A 15,875-nucleotide genomic window follows, 5' to 3' on the forward strand; every position below is an offset into this window, starting at 1 on the left:
TCTGTCCCCCTCATAATTTTAAATACCTCCATCAAATCTCCTCTCATTCTTCTTCGCTTCAGGCAATAAAATTCTAACCTGTCTAATCTTTCCCTGTAACTCAGTTCCTGAAGTCCAGGCAACATCCGAGTAAATCTTCTCAGCGCTCTTTCAATCTTGTTGATATCTTTCCTGCAGTTAGGTGACCAAAATTACACACAATGCTCCTCACCGATGCCTTATACAACTTTACCATAACATCCCAACTCCTATACTCAATACTTTGATTTATGAAGGCCAGTATTCCAAAAGCTTTATTTATAACCCTATCCACCTTTGGTGCCACTTTCAGGAAATGAGCTCGTGGAGTTGTCCAAGTGAACCGGTGCGGACTCGAAGGGTCGACGTGGCCTGTTTCCGTGCTGTAAATGGTTTTATGGTTATATATGGTATTTCCAGATCCTTCTTCTGCTGCACTCCTCAGTGTCCTACCATTTACCGTGTACGTCCTTTCTTGGTTTGTCCTTCCAAAATGCAACTCTTCACCCTTGTCTGCATTAAATTCCATCTTGTCATCTTTTAGTCCATTTTTCCAGCTGGTCCAGATCCCTCTGCAAGCTCTGAAAACCTTCCTCACTGTCCACAACGTCTCCAATGTTAGTGTCGTCAGCAAACTTGGTGATCCAACTTACCACATTATCATTCTAGATCATTGATAACAATGGTCCCAACGCTGATCCCTGAGGAAACACTACTAGTCACAGGTCTCCAGTCTGAGAGGCATCATCCACCGCCACTCACTTGCTTATCCCATCCAGCCATTGTTGAATCTAGTTCACTATATCACAATGAATACTGAGCGTTTGAACCTTCCTGACTAACCTCTCATGTGGGACCTTGTCAAAGGCCTTATTAAAGTCGATGTGGACAACATCCGCAGTCTTTCCTTCATGAACTTTCCTGGTAACCTCGAAAAACTCCATAAGTTGGGTTAAACACAACTAATCAAATGAACAGAGCCATGTTGACTTATCCCTAATCAGTTCCAGGCTTTCCAAATATTTGTATATCTGATCTCTTAGAACACCTTCCAGTCTGTGGTGGGCAAGTTGATGGAAAGTGTTCGGAGGGATGGTATTTACAAATATTTGGAGGTACAGGGATTGCTAGGGAGTAATCAGCATGGTTTTGTCAGGGGTAGATCATGCTTGACGAACCTGATTGAGTTTTTCGAGGGGGTTACAAAAAAGGTTGATGAAGGGAAAGCTGTAGATGTTGTCTATTTAGACTTTAGTAAAGCTTTTGACAAAGTTCCCCACAGGAGGTTAGGAAAAAAGGTGGAGGCATTAGGTATAAATAAGGAGGTAGTGAAATGGATTCAGCAATGATTGGATGGGAGGTGTCAGAGAGAAGTGGTAGAAAATTGTTTGTCCAATTGGAGGCCGATGACTAGTGGAGTTCCTCAGGGATCGGTCCTGGGTCCACTATTGTTTGTTATATATATTAACGATCTGGAAGTAGGGGTGGAGAATTGGATAAGCAAGTTTGCGGATGATACAAAGATTGGTGGTGTTGTGGACAGTGAGGAAGATTACCGTAGATTAAAAGGTGATTTAGGAAGGCTGGAGGTGTGGGCTGAGAAATGGCTGATGGAATTTAATACAGATAAGTGTGAGGTGTTACATTTTGGAAAGGCAAATCTAAATAGGTCATATGCATTAAATGGTAGGCTATTGAGATGTTGAGGATGGAGCAGAGACAACATTCATTGGAACGCTTTCATCCCTAACGTCGAAGTACTCGAGATGGCAGAGGTCGACAGCATCGAGTCCACGCTGCTGAAGATCCAGCTGCGCTGGGTGGGTCACGTCTCCAAAATGGAGGACCATCGCCTTCCCAAGATCGTGTTATATGGCGAGCTCTCCACTGGCCACCGTGACAGAGGTGCACCAAAGAAAAGGTACAAGGACTGCCTAAAGAAATCTCTTGGTGCCTGCCACATTGACCACCGCCAGTGGGCTGATATCGCCTCAAACCGTGCATCTTGGCGCCTCACAGTTCGGCAGGCAGCAACCTCCTTTTTTTTTTGCAGGTCAAATAGTGTATTTTATTATAGCAAAGATAGAGATACATAACCAATGTTTCAGGCTAGAGCCCTTCACAAGGTATGAATTAAATGTAGTAAACACACTAAAAAATGGAGGACTTGGCTGTCTTTTCAGCATCTACAGGAGACAGAGACACATCACCGAAATTTCAGGCCTGAGCCCTTCTTCAAGTAAAAAAAAATCAAGAAAGCAGAAACAGGATACATCAGAAAGTCTCAGAATTCAAACAATAGGGGAGGAATCCAGACCAACAAAAGGTGACAATTTTATACGGTAAGGGACAAGGCAGAACCTATCGTGTCCGTGCAAAAGGAGACAGGGAACGGAGAGACGACAGGGGAAGAAGGGGGTGTGGATCTACAAAAGCCGGAGAAGTCGACACCAATGCCACCTGGTTGGAGGGTACCCAGTCAGAAGATGTGTTGTTCTTCCAATTTACGGGTGGTATCAGTCTGGCAGTACATGAGACCATAGACAGACACGTTGGCAAGGGAATGAGATGGAGAATTGAAATCAGTGGCCCCAAATTCCTTCCATGCCAGATCATCAGGTGTCCTCCATCTTCAAACAATATAGCTTTCCCTCTATCACAATCAACTTGGTAACTATCTGCATACCCTCCATTACTCTCACATCTACCCTGGCACCCTCCGCCCCACATGCAACAAGCACAGGATGCCTCATCCTCACCTATCACTCCACCAGCCTCCACATTCAACACATCCTCCTCCTCCATCTACTGTATGATCCCACCACTAGAAACACATTCTCCACTTTTCCCCATCCTACAGGGACTGCACCCTCTGTGACTCCCTTGTCTACTCCACCCTCCCCACCAATCATCCCCTTGGTACCTACCCTTATGACCGCAGGAGATACTCTGCTTGCACCCACAACTCCTCTCCCAGCATCATTCAGGGTCCCAAACAGTCCTTCTAAATGAAGCAACATTTCATTTGAGAATCTGCAGGGGTCATCAACTGCATCTGGTGCTCCCGCTGTGGTCTCCTCTGCATTGGAGAGACTAAAAGCAGACTAGTAGATCGCTTTGTTGAGCACCTTGGCTCTGTCCACCGCAATAGCATGGATCTCCCAGCAGCAACCCATTTCAATTCTTCATCTCTGTCAATGGTCTCATGTACTGTAAAGACTGGAGGAACAACACCTCACCATCCAAATGGACACCCTCCAAATGGAGTGCATTAATATCGACCTCTCTGGCCTTCATCAAAAACCCCCTCCCATCCCCTTCTTCCCACATCGTCCCCCCACTCCCCGCCTCCCCCCGCACAAACACGACAAATTCCCCCTGGTCCCCGACCACATCCAATTAACACCCTTTGTTGGTCTGGATTCCTCCATAAACGACACTTTCCTTATTCTAGTATGTCCCAATTTCAAAGCATCATCTTCCAAAAGCATGAGTGACAAAATTCTGAATTTCTTTAATCCAACTCTACTGGACTGCTTTAATCCATTGATAAAACAGATAAGTAGGTTGCATAACTTCACATTTAGACTTTCATAACGATTTTACTGTACGATACAAAAGCTTAGAGATACTAGCTTAAAGAAATAAACTTTAAAGAGACCACAGACAATTCAAAGGACAATTCACGCCTTCTATGTCCCGAAGAATAATGAGCAAAATATTAGTCTGCACAGATATTACTACATATTACATTCGTCACTATGCTAAGACTACAAACTTAAAGATAGAGGCACAAAATTAACTAGGAGCTTTAAAAAACAGTTTTAACCTTGACATCCTCCCCCATTGTTTGAGAGACTTTCCGACAATATCCTGCTTCTGATTTTTCCTTGAAGAGCTCCGACTCGAATCACCTGCAATAAACCTCTGTCTCCCGTGGATGCTGGAAAGACCACCTGCATGTCGGTGTGTTTTACTCATTTCATTCATCCCTCAATGAAGTCACCTCAACTCTCGTTTAATGACCTCCTGTCACTTGCTCCCCACCGCCAGTGAGGGTCGGTAACGTTCCACAGACCATCTCCCAATGACCCCCCCTCCCTCTCCCCGCCGCCAGTGAGGGTCGGTAACGTTCCACAGAGCATCTCCCAATGACCCCTCTCCCTTTCCCGCTGCCAGTGAGGGTCGATAACATTCCACAAAGCATCTCCCAATGCCCCCTCCCCTTCCCCTTCCCCCTCCCCCTCCCCTCCCCTCCCCCTCCCCTACCCCTCCCATTCCCCCTCCCCCTCCCATTCCCCCTCCCCTCCCCCCTCCCCTCCCCCCTCCCCTCCCCCCTCCCCTCCCCCCTCCCCTCCCCCCTCCCCTCCCCCTTCCCCTCCCCCCTCCCCTCTCCCCTCCCCCTCCCCCTCCCCCTCCCCCTCCCCCTCCCCCTCCCCCTCCCCCTCCCCCCTCCCCCCTCCCCTCCTCCCCTCCCCTCCCCTCCCCCTCCTCCCCTCCCCCTCCTCCCCTCCCCCTCCTCCCCTCCCCCTCCTCCCCTCCCCCTCCTCCCCTCCCCCTCCTCCCCTCCCCTCCTCCTCCCCCTCCCGCCGCCAGTGCGGGTCGGCAACGTTGCCGGCAGCAACCTCCTTTGAAGAAGACCGCAGAGCCCACCTCACTGACAAAAGGCAAAGGAGGAAAAACCCAACACCCAACCCCAACCAACCAATTTTCCCCTGCAACCGCTGCAATCGTGTCTGCCTGTCCCGCATCGGACTTGTCAGCCACAAACGAGCCTGCAGCTGACGTGGACATTTACCCCCTCCATAAATCTTCGTCCGCGAAGCCAAGCCAAAGAAAGAAGATTGAGATGTGCAGAGCAACAAAGGGATTTAGGAGTTGTGGTAAATAGTACCCTCAAGGCTGATACTCAGGTAGATGGTGCGGTGAAGAAGGCATTTGGAATGTTGGCCTTCATAAATCGGAGTTTTGAATTCAAGAGTAGGGAGGTTATGATGAAATTGTACAAAGCATTGGTACAATGCTTTGGAATACTGTGTGCTGTTTTGGTCACCAAATTATAGGAAGGATATAAACAAAATAGAGAGAGTGCAGAGAAGGTTCACGAGAATGTTGACAGGATTTCAGGGTCTGAGTTATAGGGAAAGGTTGTGCAGACTAGGGCTTTTTTCTCTGGAGCGTAGAAGATTGAGAGGGGACTTGATAGAGGTGTTTAAGATTTTAAAAGGGACAGACAGAGTAAATGTGGATAGGCTTTTTCAATTAAGAGTGGGGGAGATTCAAACTAGAGGGCATGGTTTAAGATTGAAGGGGAAAAATTATAAGGGGAACATGAGGGGAAATTTCTTTACGCAAAGGGTGGTGGGAATGTGGAATGAGCTTCCGGCAGACGTGGTTGAGGCGGGATCATTGGGTTGATTAAGGAAAGACTGGATAGTTACAAGGAGAGGAGAGGACTAGAGCGGTATGGACCGGGTGCTGGTCAGTGGGACTAGGAGGGTGGGGATTTGTTACGGCATGGACTAGTAGGGCCGAACTGGCCTGTTCTGTGCTGTAAGTGGTTATATGGTTATATGGTTATATAATTTACCTATTACTGACATCAGGCTCACTGGCCTATCATTTCCAGAGTTACTTTTGAAGCCTTTTTTAAACAACGGAATAATGTGAACTACCCTGCAATCCTCTGGCACCACACCCGTGGATAAGGACATTTTAAATATTTCTGCCAGAGCCCCTGCAATTTCTACACGAGCCTCCCTAAAGGTCCTAGGGAAAACCGTGTCAGGCCCTGGGGATTTATCCACCGTTATTTGCTTTAAGACAGCAAGCACCTCCTCTTTAATCTGTATAAGTACCATGACCTCACTGATTTCCTTATACCTGTCGACTCTGTGCTAGAATTCAGAGTAAATACTGATTGGGGAAAAAAAAACATTTAAGATCTACCCCTGAAATAACCTGATATAAAAATAGAGCAAGTTGAGGTAAACGAAACAATGAATCAGACCTTGGAGTCAGGGACTTTGCGCTTATGACTGTAAATGAAAATTAAAGGTTCTTTGATCTAAAATATCAGCTGATTCTCTCTTCATCCCTCTGTCGCACCTGCTGTGTCTTTCCAGGGTTTTTTGTTTTTATTATTTCAGCTGTTGCAGCTTTTTTATTGATTTCTGAAACTCTTTGGGTGGACTTTTCCTTTTGCCACGTTTTACACTGTGAAGCACATTGGAATTTCTCCTCCCTGCCTCTGTCAGCTGTTGGGTAACAGTTGGATGATACTGACACCGCCATGGCCTAGGGGTGATTCCGCCCAAAAGCCACAGCAATCTCAGTAACGTGGGAGGCAGCAGAACATGTGTCTTTTACGATCTCTTTTCTCAGTATTTTGAGAGAAACGAGTTCACAAGATGTAGGAGCAGAAAGTTGGCCCACCAAGTCCGCCATTCTAATCATGAGCTGATCCATCTTCCCACTCAGCCCCACTGTCCGGCCCTCTCCCCGTAACCCTTGACCCAATGACCTGGCTTCCACAGTCGCCTGTGGCTACAGGCTCCACAGACTCATGACCCTCTTATGCTGGTGTTGTTTGAGACCTCCACAGTAATTTGAAATCAATTCAAAGCCCACCACAGCAGCAGAGGATTCAATGTAAATTTAAATCTGGAATTAAATTGGTATCAAGAACAGGGGAGAGACTTAATTTTGTATTTTTAAAAAATTCCATTAACATCCGCTATGAAAGAAATCTGCCATATATATGACATCAATGTGGTTGACCCCTCTTTCCAGAGCAAAATCTCAATCTGCTGGAGGAACTCAGCAGGACGAGTACAAATGGTTAACCTTTTGGGACTGAGCCCTTTGTCAGTCTTGTCGAAGGGTTCTGGCCTGAAACATAGGAACGTCGACCATTCTTTTTTCCCCACTAATGCTATTCATTCTGCTGAGTTTCTCCAGAACATTGAGATTATTTTTGTTCCAGATTACCGCATCTGCAGTCTCTTGTGTGTCCCCATGGTTGACACTTGACTTTCTTCTATTTTAAATACGAAAGAGTTTGGGTCTGCCACTCCTGAACCTTTTGTAGCAGAGTTTCCACGTTCTCCTTGGGCCTAGGTCCCTATGGGTTTCCACCGGATGCTCTGGCTTTCTCCCACACCCCAAAAGCGTGCAGGTTGCGGCTGTAAATTGACACTGGTGCTTCGGTGAGTGGGTGGGATCTGGGAGGGAGTTGCTGGAAATGTGGGGCGAATAACATGGGGATAGTGCGCTCTGTTCTCACTGCTGCCAGCAGGAAAGGGGTGTCAGTGCCACAAGACTCGCAGGTTCAGGAACAGCTGCTCCCCCTCCACCATCAGACTCCTCAACGACAAACTCAATCAGGGACTCCTTTAAGGACTCGTACTTTGCATGTTGTTGATTTTTTTTTCTGTATTGCACAGTTTTTAAATTCAAATTTTAAATTTTGACATACAACATAGTAACAGGACCTTTTGGCCCACGAGCCCATGCTGTCCAATTCCACCCAATCCTCAGTATGGTTTTTGTTTTGAAGGGTAGGCGGAAACCAGAGCACCTGGAGGAAACCAACGCAGACATGGGGAAAACTGACAAGCGCCTTACAGACAGCACCGGTTTGAAACCCGGTCCCAATCACTGGTGCTGTATCGACACTGCACTAACCATGATACCCCTTGTTGCTTTTGTTTACATTTCTGTTTTTCATATGCATTTTTTTCTTGAGTACAGTTTTTTTGGTCCTTCTGGTAAGTAGAAATTCTGCCAGGAAGAAGAATCTCAGGGCTGTATGTGAATGTGATGCCATGTTCCATATGTACTCTTGACAGTGAATGTGATCTTTTAATGGGAGCTGAATGTGGGGGTGCAGACTCAGTAGGATGAAGAGACTGCTTTTGAGCTGAGGGGCACTGGGCAGCACAGTTGGCCTAGTGGTTAGAGCGACACCTTTACAGCGCCAGCGATCAGGACACGTGTTCAAATCCCACGCTTGTCTGTAAGGAGTTGGTATGTTCTCCCTGTGTCTGCGTGGATTTTCACGGGGGCTCTAGTTTCCTCCCACCATTCAAATCGAACCGGGGTAGGTTAATAGGGTGTAAATTCGGCGGCATGGACTCGTGGGCTTAAATGGCCTGTCACTGTGCTGTATGTCGAAATTTTTTTTTGTGTGACTAGCCAGCTCCCACTTACGGCAGAGAGATACTAATCACGTTGCCCCTTCAGCTCACTGTGTCTGTCCTGAGCATTTAATTTTACATCCATCGGAGGCTGATTCAGTCTGGTCATTTGTGAAGTTGGCTCTGAAATACATTGATGGTTTAGATTTTGAGACTTTAACCCACGAGTTTTTAACGAGAAGGTGAGATCACCTACTTTCGACAGATCACATCAATTGATGCAGTCAAAGTTCCAATTCATAGTTCAAATTTATTGTCAATCAGGGACTCATTTAAGGATTCTTACTTTGCTCATTATTTATTACTGAATATTTATATTTCTGTATTTGCACAGTTTGTTTGTATTTCGTTATTTTGCGTACATTTCTTTACCTTGTATACATTTATTTCTCAAATAACGTTTACACTTACCGGTAATTTAGAAATTCTGCTTGGTCCGTGGGATTTGTCTTTGAGGAGTCTGATGGTGGAGGGGAGCAGCGGTTCCTGAACCTGCTGGTGCGAGTCTTGTGGTCTCTGCACCTCTTTCCTGATGGCAGCAGCGAGAACAGAATGTGTGCTGGGTGGTGTGGATCCTTGATGATTGCCGCTGCTCTCCGACGGCAGCGCTCCCTGTAGATGTTCTCGATAGTGGGGAGGGTTTTGCCTGTGATATGCTGGGCTGTGTCCACTGTCTTCTGCAGAGCTTTACGCTCAGGGGTATTGGTGTCCCCAGACCAGACTGTGATGCAGTCGGTCAGCACACTTTCCACCACACATTTGTCAAAGTTTCCAATGTCATGCCGAACCATCTCAAACTCCTGAGGAAGTAGAGGCATCGACGTGCTTTCTTCCGTCCTGAACTCTGCCCGCACTTGGAATGTATCTTGTGGAGAAGGGATGTTGATTGCCCCTTGAGTCTTTGTGGAAATGAGAAAAATTGAAGTGAAAGAAATAAACTATTGAGAATATGTAAGTGAGTGAGAGTAAAAAAAAAATAGTTGATTCTAAAATGGTGCTTTCTAAAGTGGAAGTTATTGCAGGCGCCACATTAATGAATACATTCCTTATAGCACTTCCAGTGTATTTGGAAAATCACTGATGAATGACTTCTGTGGATTTTTGTGATTAGTTATTTATCCCCATCAGCTACTGTACTTCAGCCATTCAACCTTCAATCTGGAATTCCTCTTCCCAAAGGGCATCACCTCTCCTCCTCTCACACATTCCTTAAAATGTGTATCTTTGATCCTTGCCTTGGTAGCTCCACATTTCCTGATGTCAAAAGTTGTTTAATTGCAATCATAGAACCGTAGAACATTACAGCACAGAAACAGGCCTCTTCGACCCTTCTAGTCTGTGGTGAACCATTTTTTTTGCCTTGTCCCACTGACCTTCACCCAGTCCATAGCCCTCCATAACCCTCCCATCCACGTACCTGTCCAAATTCTTCTTAAATGTTAAAATTGATCCTGCATTCACTACTTCAGATGGAAGCTCGTTTCCCCATGATGTTCCCCCATGATGTTCCCCCTAAACTTCTTATGAAATCACACTGGTTTTAATGCTTTGCAGGTTTCAAGCATTCATGGCTGACTGATCACCTCTTCCTCCCTGTACTCCCAAAAGTTTGTGTACAGGAGTAATCTTGTGCCTGTCGTAATTAAATTTTAATCCTAACTTGCTTTCACTCCTTTACTGTGTACTTGAGACTTTGTGGAGACTTTGCAAGCAATCATTGCTTTCACAAAATGTCTGACCTTGGGATGTTTTCCACTGTACGAAAAGAAGCTTCCAAATCTTTTGAATGAAGACAAGAATAAAATTGTAAACTTCTTGAATTGCTTGTTGCTGTATTTGAATGCCTGATGTCAGATCAGGAAGAAGCCAAGTTCTCTCTGGGTCAGCCCTATCATTCAATAATGATCTTCTAGCTTGACCATATGTCTGCCCAGTCCCCTTAACCCTTTAATCAAATATGGTAGCCAAATATCTATTGATCTTTGGCTTAATACCTCTGAGCAGCTCACCTCTGGGATAGAGAGATGAGAGTTTATTGCTGTGTGCATTAGTACAAAGTGGAGATGTACCAAATATTGCTGCAGCCACGTGTGTATAAGATGCACCAATTACTGTATATACTCGTGTAATCATTGATATACCATATAATAGTTAACCCCTTTTTTTTGGGCCTCCTGTCGCCCGCCCACCCAGCAGAGTTCCTGACACCCCAACAGCAGACCCTTGCCCCGGCCGCCCGCTCATCCGAACTCCAGATGCCCCAACCGCGGACCTACCACCCGATCCCGGCCATCTGAGCTCCCGACCGTGAATCCTCACCCCGGCCGCCTGCCCATCCAAACTCCTGACGCCCCAATCACGGAATTACCACTCCATCACAGACTTACCTCTCGATCCCTGCCATCTGAGATCCCCACACTTTGAACGGCACAGGTACTTCACAAGGTCAATAGATTGACTGTAAAAGTCAACACCCCCATCCCCTTTTTTTTGGCCTGAAAAAGTGGTCCAAAAAAATTTGATTTACACAAGAATATATGGTAAAGTAGAAAACTGACATTTCTTATTTCTTTTTCTGTCAATATGTAAATATTGTGGTGATTTAATATAGTCTATTTATAGATGAAGAAATGTTCACATTTCCAATTAGTGCAAGAAAAACATGCATTTCAGTCATGCAGGCAGATTTCTGCTTGTCCTGGAGTGGTTTATAGTTGGGGTAGTATGAGGAGGTTCAAGGTCCAGAGAGCTATATGGGGGTGGGGGGTGAGGGGGAAGAACATGATGCTAGAAATGGTGGACTACAGGCTTCTGTACCTTCTGTGTGAAGGCAGCACAGGGAAGAGGTTGTGACCTGTGAATGGGGATCCTTTTGTTGGCTGTCTTCTTGAGCCAGCATCTCATGTAGATGTCTGGAATGGGTGGGAAGTTGGTGTTAGTGATGAACCTTCTGCATTCCTGGACTGTGAAGCAACTAACTCAGTAACTTTCTACAGGGCACCTGTAGAAGTTCAATAGAGTATTTGATGCTATGCTGAATCTCCTCAGACTTCTGAGAAAGTAGATGCACTGATGTGCCACCTTCAAGGTTGCCTCTATTGTTTGCTCAGGAAGAGGTCCTCAGATATGTGGACTCACAGGAACTTAAAGGAAACAACCCTCCTCATCGCTATCTCTCAGCCTCCCCTTTTTAATATCCACAATGAGCTCCTTTGTCTTGGTGATGCTGAGAACAAGGATGTTATCTGCCCTCCCCACCCCCCCACCAGATTCTCAACTCCACCCTGGTGCTGCTTGACTCGCTGAGTTCCTCCAGCAGATTGTGTTTGGATTAAGGAAGAAGAAACTAGTCTGGCCCAAAATATAGTTCCAATCGCACATCAACGTGATTGGCTCTCAAAGGTTAACAAGGACTGCTTCCAGCAGTTGGGGACAATTGGCAGTTGTACTTGCCACTCCTGTCCACATCCCAAGGATTGTTTCACAATTTTGTTCAAAGTTTCGTGCTTTTTCAATGTAATCATGGTTAGTATTTCTTTCTTTCTTCTTTGGCTTGGCTTCGCGGACGAAGATTTATGGAGGGGTAATGTCCATGTCAGCTGCAGGCTCGTTTGTGGCTGACAAGTCCGATGTGGGTCAGGCAGACACGGTTGCAGCGGTTGCAAGGGAAAATTGGTGGGTTGGGGTTGGGTGTTGGCTTTTTCCTCCTTTGTCTTTTGTCAGTGAGGTGGGCTCTGCAGTCTTCTTCAAAGGAGGTTGCTGCCCGCCGAACTGTGAGGCGCCAAGATGCACGGTTTGAGGTGATATCAGCCAGTGGGCAGTAGTCAATATGGCAGGCACCAAGAGATTTCTTTAGGCAGTCCTTGTACCTCTTCTTTGGTGCACCTCTGTCTCGGTGGCCAGTGGAGAGCTCGCCATATAACATGATCTTGGGAAGGCGATGGTCCTCCATTCTGGAGACGTGACCTACCCAGCGCAGTTTGATGGTTAGTATGGCACAACTCTATTACAGCGCCGATGACTCTGGTTCAAATCTGCCTCTAACTGTAAAGAGTTTGTATTTTCTGCCCATACCTGCATGGGTTTCCTCCGGGTGCACCAATTTCTTCCCATGTTCCAAAGATGTGCGGGGTTAATTGGCTAATTGGTCACATGAGGGTATTTGGGTAGTGTTTGGCTGGAGGGGCCTGTTACCGTGCTGTATCTCGAAAATAAACACTGAAAATAAATATTAAGGAACCAAATTGATGGAGGACGAGGATCTGGAATAAAAGTTGATCAGGAAGTGGTGAACAGCTCAAAGGTGGAGAGTGATTCGGAAGGGAAAATGGTGCATAAAGTGGGGGGTCTCAGGGAAAGTCTGATGCCTGGCTCAGAGGCTGCAAGGAAACGGAAGATTATCATCACCCCTCACTATCCTCTGATGTGCAATTTGTGTACTTACAAGATCAGAGCCTGGCCGAGACCTGATGCTTTTTGCTAGCATATATATTTCCATCTACTGTGCCCTTCTCCTTAATTATTGGCCCATGTGCTCCAGTTTTAAATTTGTAATTACTCTTGCCATCAGTCTGATGCAGGTTAGTCCTGGTCTCATCTGTCCACAAGACCCTTTTCCAGTATTCTGCAGGCTCTTTTAAATACTTCTTGGCAAACTGTTATCTGGCCATCCTGTTTCTGTGGCTAACTCATGCAATGTAGCCTCTGTATATCTGTTCATGAAGTCTTCTGTGGGCAGTAGCCATCGACACATCCACAGCTGCCTCCTGAAGAGTTTCGGACAGGCGTTCGTGGATTTTTCTTCATTATGATGAGAATTTGTCTGTCAGCAGTGGAGATCTTCCTTGGCCTGCTGTCCCTTTGCAATTACTGTACTCACCAGTACATGTTTTCTTCATAAATGTGGCTCCAAACTGTTGATTTTTTGTAATCCTTAGGTTTGGGCGATACCTCTTACTGTTTTGTTCTAGTTTCTCGGCCTCATAATGGCTTCTTCAACTTTCATCGGCTCAACTCTGGTCCTTGTATTGAAAATTGACAACTACAGACTCCAAAGGTGATCAAAAGCTTAGAAGCCAGCCCAGCTCTCTTAGACCTGCACCAATGAAGCCGTTAAACATACCTGAGGACTCCAAAACACCTGTGAAGCCAAATGTCTTAAACATTATGGTGCCCTGAAATGAGGGGACTCTGTATAAAAAGTGCCGTAATTTCTACATGGTCAAACCAAATAACCTTAAATAAAATCTGGAATTGTTCACTTTAATCACAAATTTAAAACTGTGGAGAATAGGGGTAAATAAAGGGAACAAAAAGTGTATTTGTCCTAAACATTATGGAGGGCATCCTTCAAACTACTTGTGTCCACTGGCTCTCTATTCTGCACTTTTTAAATGATTTAAATTTTATTGAGTTCTTTTTAAAAAAAAAGTTTCCCCAAACCTCTGAGTCAGTGTTAAAGTTATGTAAATCATGAGTTACAAAACATAAACTTATCCATAAAAGAGAAACAAACATGGCAGCAAAAAATATCAATATAATTATAATATGTGTCCATTTAGACTTCTAATAACAGGAAAAAACTGCTTCACCACAACATCCACCACCATTTCCGCACCCCCCCAGAAATCTAGATATTTTCCCCATTTTTGTGTATTTATCAAACTGTAAGGCGTGCATTCAAACGCTGCCACTTTGACCATTTCTGAGGCTCACTCCTGAAATGATGGTCCCCCACCCCCCCCAATCCTTCCAGCCTCTCAGTATAATTTGTCTTCCTACCATTTACACTTGTTGGAATCCAATTTTGAGAGTATTTATCCCCACATAACCCAAGTGTGTCGTCTCCCAAGACAAAGAGTCTGGGGCAAAAAGTCCTGAGACTTCACCGATTATACTTTTGGATCATAATCCCAAATTCTTGAATTCTGGGACAAGATCAGTGCGCATATACTCAGCCCCCTTTATCCACCTCCCAGCGCCAGCATTCAGGGGTATTTTCCAACTGTAATCTATATAACCTGCATGGAATCCAATAAAAATCGGTGCAGAATCTTGAACTGAATTAGGTGCACCATCAGGCCTCTTGACCTTATTATGATCTATTTACAATTTTTGACCCATCCTTCCATCTCAGAAACCACACCCAGGTCTATTTCCCCATGCTCTTTTAAGACCCAACAGAGGTTTTATCCCCAGAGATTTGTGATAAGGCTGAATAATAAAATGAGACCGCGTGACCTTTACCATAAGCAGCCAGCGCAGTGGACAGTATTGCAGCAAGTTGTGGGGGTTGCTATGTAGAACCAAAGGTTGTGTGTAGCACATGACACAATTGAAGCTATCTCCAAACTTGTGATCTAGAGAAATACTAATGGATTAATTGATTAAAAGATTTTAAACTGTCACCATTATAAAGTGTACTGACAATAGCCATAACAGCAGTGGGAGTATAAGACAGCTTTAATAAACTAATATGTACACTAAGAGGTCTTGTCTCTGCAAGACAAACCTGGAAGGCTAGACTGTAGCTCTGGACTGCTTCATAGACAAGGTCACCGGGATGACCCCTGGTGACCTAGTGGTGTCATTACATATCACCACATAAAGATCTTATTCTGCACTTTTCATAGTTCCTTATCACACTTTGTGATGGCAAAACTCATCTGTGCTTAATAGTGTCAAAGGAATGAGTTTGCTTATCTATGGAGTTAGAAAGGAAAGCCTACAGATGCTGTGATTGTAGTGCAATACACAAAAGTGCTGGGTAAACTTGTATCTACAGGGCCTGAGCCCTTCGTCAAGGAATGAGCAAAACACAGGCAGGCACCCGAATAAAAAGGTGATGGGAGGAGAGGAGGGTAAAAGGAGCAGGGGGAAGAGTACAGGCTATGGGTAGATATGGGTGGGAGGGTAGAAGAGAAGAGTGATAGAGGAAGGGGTAGCTCTCTGAATGGAAGGGAAAGCCAGAAGAAAGGAGACAGAGATAGGGAAGGAGAGAGGCTCGGAGGTGGGGGGGGGGGGTTGATGGAAATTGGAAAAGTTGTTGATGCCATGTGGTTGACAGGCAGAATACAAGATCCCTCTCTAATTTGTGGATAGCTTCAATCTGGCAGTGCACGAGGCCATGGATAGACACGTTGGCATGGGAATGGTGGGTGGAATTAAAATGGTTGGCTTCTGGGCGGTCCTGTTATTGCAGCGGACAGAGCAAAGGCACTCAAAGAAATTATTCCCTAGTCTTCGTTCAGTCTCTCCAATGCGGAGGAGGGCACAACGGGACCACCATATGCAGCAGATGACCCCCACAGATTTTCACTTGGAAGGACTGTTTGGGGTCGCAAATGCTGGTGAGAGAGGAGGTGTGGGTGCATGTGTAGCACTTTTTGCACTTACAGGGATAGGTACCAAGGAAGCAATTAGTGGGAAGGAATGAGTAGACGAGGGAGTCACAGAGGGAGCAGTCCCGACTGAAGACGAAGAAGGGAGGAGAGGGGGAAGATGACTCTAGTGATGGGATCACGTTGTTGGTGGCGGAAATCGTGGATATGTTAGATATGGAGTCTGATAGGGTGGTAACGTGAGGACAATGGGAATCCTGTCCTTGCTGTGTGTGGGGGCAGAAGGAGCCAGGGCAGATGTGCGGGAAATGGAGGCGAC

The sequence above is a fragment of the Narcine bancroftii genome, chromosome 3 (assembly GCF_036971445.1).
Source record: "Narcine bancroftii isolate sNarBan1 chromosome 3, sNarBan1.hap1, whole genome shotgun sequence".
Taxonomy (NCBI): Eukaryota; Metazoa; Chordata; class Chondrichthyes; order Torpediniformes; family Narcinidae; genus Narcine; species Narcine bancroftii.